This window comes from Tachypleus tridentatus, chromosome 2 (genome assembly GCF_004210375.1).
Source record: "Tachypleus tridentatus isolate NWPU-2018 chromosome 2, ASM421037v1, whole genome shotgun sequence".
Lineage (NCBI taxonomy): Eukaryota > Metazoa > Arthropoda > Merostomata > Xiphosura > Limulidae > Tachypleus > Tachypleus tridentatus.
In genome coordinates, this window is record NC_134826.1 from 6,097,477 (window position 1) to 6,103,476 (window position 6,000).

Consider the following 6,000-nt stretch of genomic DNA (forward strand, 5'->3'; position numbering starts at 1 on the left):
ACCACATGTGGTATAGCTTATTACTGAACCACATGTGGTAGAGCTTATTACTGAACCACACTGTTCTTTTCTCGTCTATAATATTGTAAACTATAAACTGCAACCGATGTTTTATTTCACACATAGGCCCGGCTTAGCCAGGTGGTTAAAGCACTCGACTCGTAATCCGAGGGGCGCGGGTTTGAATCCCCGTCACACCAAACATACTTGCACTTTTAACCGTGGGGGCGTTATAAAGTGACGGTCAATCCCATTTTTCGCTGGTAAAAGAGTAGCCCAGAGTTAGTGGTGGGTGGTGATGACTAACTGCCTTCCCTCTAATCTTACACTACTAAATCAGGGACGGCTAGCGCAGATAGCCCTCGAATAGTTTTGCGCGAAATTCAAAACAAACCAATTTCACACCTGATAAGTTGAATAGTTAGAAGGTGTATTAGTATCATTTATAGTAATTACTCTAGACTTAACTCTTTAACTAAGTTGTTTGAGTACTCGTTCATGCTGTGAGGAATTGTAAATTCGAACTGTGCTCGTGGAAAATGTTAAACAATTGGATTACGAAACTCAAATATAACACATTATTTTTTCACCCTAAAAAACAGTAGAGAATATGTTTTCATTGAGTCAGCGGTAATCATTCAGGCTTACAATACTACAATCTGGGATTCGATTATCTGTGGTGGATAGAACAGGAATAATTCATATCATCATAATGATAATTTAGTAGTCACAGCTACATTATCAGACAGAAAGATTTTGGTCAGAACGATAAATAGAATAACAAAACATTTAAAACCCAGATTCTAAAGTTATAAATCCACAAACATGCCGCTGTGCCAATAGGAAAGGGTTGTTTTAAATTATTGTTTTTATCTTTACTGAAAAATAAAACATTCCAAATATTATCAAGGAAAGTTTGAATTTTTGTTTCATTAATTTTTTATCGTCACAACTGAAAACCTAATGAAATATCCAACAATAATAAATCGATGACAAAGTTTAACTCTAATTACAATTGTGTTTGTTTGTTTTTGAATTTCGCCCAAAGCTACTCGAAGGCTATCTGCACTAGCCGTCCCTAATTTAGCAGTGTAAGACTAGAGGGAAGGCAGTTAGTCATCATTACCCATTGCCCACTCTTGGGCTACTTTCTTCCCATGAATAGTGGGATTAGCCGTCACATTATAACGCCCCTGCGGCTGAAAGGGCGAGCATACTTGGTATGATGGGGATTCGAACCCAGGATCCTCAGATTACGAGTCGAACGCCTTAACCCAACTGGTTATGCTGGACTCGCAACTTTGTTACACTTCTATTAAGATAAATCTCTGGAGGTTTCCTGTTACCTCACACTAGCACAGTGATATGTCTGTGAAGTTACAACACTAGAATAATATTCCAACTTCCTTATTCATTTTTCTATGAGTTACGTCATTCATTTTTAATTGTTTACTCATTATTATCAGTAATCAAAGATTTGCTTACACCGAAACGCGTCGCTTGTTTTGAAAAAAAAAAAATTGCCGAGATAAAAACGGCACTGTTTTCTTCCGATTATTTATTTAGTTATTATACTACATGAAAACGGCAACTGTTTTCTTCCTATTATTTATTTAGTTATTATACTACATGAAAACGGCAACTGTTTTCTTCCTATTATTTATTTAGTTATTATACTACATGAAAACGGCAACTGTTTTTTTTCCGATTATCTATTTAGTTACTATACTACATGAAAACGGCAACTGTTTTCTTCCGATTATTTATTTAGTTATTATACTACATGAATTCATAACAAATTTTAATAATCTGTCACTAGAGCAAATATATAGTGAAAAGTAAGAAACCGTATTTCTCAAGCTTTTCCGCAAGATGTATCTTTCTTCATCAGTGGCATATAATTCGTGAACGAGCATATTGAGAATAGCGTCATCTGTCGATAGTTATTTAATATATTTTCCATTTGCGTTGTCAACCTTGTGTGGATTTTCGTTATTTTCAGTCGACTTGCACTTATATCCCAAGTTCAACATTTACATGTCTTTAACTTTTTCTGCAAATGAAGAATTCTTATTGTCGTATCAAGATAATAATGTTGATGAACAGATTAGGAATATGACACAGGAAAGATCAAATTAATGAGAGTAAACTTCCAAGCCAATGACTTTGATTATTATTGTCTAAACATAATTATGCATAACTTTTCTCAACATGAAAAAAATAATATTTTTTTCATTTCAGGCATTAATTTGTAATTCATATTTTGGCATGAGTAGGTGGTTAGGGCGCTCGACTCATAATCTGAGGGTAGCGGGTTCGAATCCCCGTCACACCAAACACACTCATCCTTTCACTCGTGGGGGTGTTATAATGTACGGTCAATCCCACTATTAGTTGGTTAGCCCGAGAGTTGGCAGCTGGTGGTGATGATTAGCTGCCTTCCCTCTAATCTTACGTTGTTAAATTAGGGATGGCTAGCGCAGAAAACCCTGATGTAGCTTTGCGTGACATTCAAAACAAACAAACAAACTCAGGATGAAATATTTTGCTGTGATCTATATTTTCTATATTTCAATTCAGATACTTGTTTGTTTGAAGAAGTTAGTTATGATGATGATACAATATAACTAGAAAATCCTTGAAATTAAGGTCTCAATATAATTTAACAATTTAGGACAATATGTAGAAACAACGGATAATTTTGAATACGAGACCTATTGAAGCAGTTAATGATTAATGAATTATTGAATACTAGCTGGAGTACCCGTCTTGTCCCCCAGTGACACAGTGGTATGTCTGTGTACTCTCAACGTTAGAAACCGGATTTCGATACCCGTGGTTGGCAGAGCACAGATAGCCCATTGTGTAGTTTTCTGCTTAATTCCAAACAATCAATGAAGTACCCGTTTCCAGGACGAAAGTTATGTAAATTTATGATTAATAACAGGTTATATTAGAATATGCAAAGTTGCTTCCCTTTATGTAATTGTGGAAAACGCCAGTAAAGACTGAAACAAACAGAAAGAAAATCAAACCATAAGTCTATGTGCATCTCCGCATGGACCCAGTAAACCTTCGTGCCAAACTTGGTGAATATTCATCAAGAGGGAGCAAAGTAATGGTAAAAAACGCAAAAAAAAATGTTTATAAAAACCGCAAAATACAAAATTACAACTGAAAACTTGTTTGTACATTCTAATCTGGTGAAGGTCCATCAAATGTGGTAAGGAGGTTTATTGGTAAAAACGCCCTTAAAACCGCAAAACTGTAAATTTGTATGTACCTCTTGATGGGCCTAATGGAGATCCATTCACACTGTGAGAAAGCAATCACATGGCAGACAACAGATAGTATTAACATTATCATATTTATATAAATTCAGTTACACTATCAGTGAGCGAGAAAAGTCTGTAAATACGTTTATTTGTGAAATAAATATACCTTAGTATCGCTGCCTTTATTTAAAATGTTTGTTTGGTTTGAATTTCGTGCAAAGCTACACGGGGGCTTTCTGCGCTAGCCATCTCTAATTTAGCAGTGTAAGACTAGAGGGAAGGAAGCTAGTCATCACCACCTATCGTCAACTCTTGGGCTACTCTTTTACCAACGAATAGTAGGATTGACTGTCACATTATAACGCCCCCACGGCTGAATAGGCGAGCATGTTTGATGTGACGGAGATTCAAACCAGTGACCCTTAGATTACGAGTCGAGTGATTAACCATCTGGCTAATTTTATGATTAAGGCAAAAGTCCTTAAAAATTTGTTTTTTAACTTAAGGCTGTAACCTGTGTCGAAATGAACGTGATTTCTTTCGAAAGTTATTGAAGAAATAGATCAATTAGTTATTGTTAAATTGACTGAACTTTTTTAAACCAAACAATGAAAGAATCCGCCAAACAATAAAGCTGATGACAATAATTGTTATTTTATAAAGAGATTTAACCCATTCTTTAGCTTGTCGTCAAGACTTTTCGAAAAGTTGTTCATAGTACATTTCGGTATATACATTTATACATATATATCATTATTTAAGCTTAATGTTTTATAATTAAACAGAAAAATATTTTTTACTATCTATAACGAATTGTTTATTACTCGCAAAAAAATGTATAAATAGGTCGAAGTTAAGGTAAGAAATAGTTAAGTAATGGGTTAAATATGGCTTGAAAAGATCGACTACCGATTAATGGAGTGATAATTTCTAAATAAATACTGATAATGCAAACAAAGCTTCAAATAGATAGAAGTATATTTCGTTTATTTTCTGTAAATGTTAAACATGTCACTAAAAACTAAAATAAAATATGTCGAATTTTATTTATACATCAACACTTTTTAAGTAATGTTTCACTCTTTAATAGAATATTTAAATAGATTTTCCCTTGAAAAGTGACAAAAACAAATTTAATTGCATTAATAAATCAGGTGAGATGTGATTGAATCTTAAAAACGCTACCACTAAGAACAGAAAAAAATGTTTTCAGTTAATAGCAGAAATGTAAAACGGCTTTGTAAACTTTGAAATATTTTATTATGCTTTATATTGTTATAAAAATACGATATATACAATAGATATTAACTGTTGCTTTATGTGGCGCCATAGGTTTCGTTTTTTCGTAATCAATTGGTTCTGTTAGTGTTAACTGTAGTAGTAGAAAAGTTTGTTGTTTCATACGTTGCTAAGTTTTTAAAAATATTTTAAAAATTTAAAAAAATAACAAAAGCTACAAAATGTTTATCATCAAAACCTATTAAAACTATTAATATCATTTTTGTTACAGCTGAAATTATGTGAGTGATAAAACAGGAAAATGACCAACTAACGAATGTCGGGGTCTGTTTTCAAAATTGAAGCAGCTCTTAATCGAAGAAAGTAAATTCTTTTCATCGGAACCGGTTTACTAGAAATGATTATCTACGTTCAAGTATTGATCCTGAGTAATATGGTTGTTGGTACTAATAATTTGCAAATTGTTAAAGCTTTGTTTTCACTGTTATGCTTTATTTTTATTACTAGGCCTATTAATTTTAGTCTTTGAAAATGTATAAGCAAGCAAGCCTATATTTAGGTTTAACTTTTTACTGTTTTAAATTACATTTTAAACGCATAATAAATTTAAATAACCATTTAAAGTATTTGCGAAACAATTGAAGCTATTTTAATATTTTTCAGGTAAAATAAGATCGTTCGATTTCTTGTACTGTGCAAAATAAGTGAAAGAATAAATTCAATAATGAACGTTTTATTTTTAATAGCCAAATATAAGCATAGGTTTAAAACTTCAACTGATATTTATATAATTTTAATTTCTATAAGTTAAAATGGATATTGTTACAAATAAGCAAAAATTTAGAATAAACAGTTAAACATTTCTTTTGTTTTTAGCAATATTTCAAAACTTATTGTACGTACTGAAAGGACTTGTACATTATAATATAAAACTGTCAATGCAATTTAATTTTTTAAAAGTCGTGAAAATGTCATCCACATAATTAATCTAGAAAATTGGAGAATGACATTTTCACGACTTTTAAAAAGTTAAATTGCATTGACAGTTTTATATTATAATGTACAAGTCCTTTCAGTACGTACAATACTCATTTCAAGAAGTGAATCATGACCAGGTTGCTGAAATATGTAAGAATTCTTTGATGACAGTAACGTCTAAACAGTTCCTGGGATTCGAGTCATTTTAATAACGTGCAAATACACAATTAATCGCTTTTCCAACCGATACGTACATTGGTGAAACAGTAGGAATACTATGGAGTAACAACGTTGAAATCTGGGGTTCGATTCCCCGCATTTAGCGCAGCATGGCTTTACTCTAAAATAAACTCAACTGTCACATATGTAAAAAGGCTAGTTTTTACATGTCACGGTCGCGGGTTCGAATCCCTGTCCTATCAAACATGCTAGTCCTTTAAGTCGTGAGGGGCGTTATAATGTAACGGTCAATCTCACTATTTGTTGGTAAAAGAGTAGCCCAAGAGTT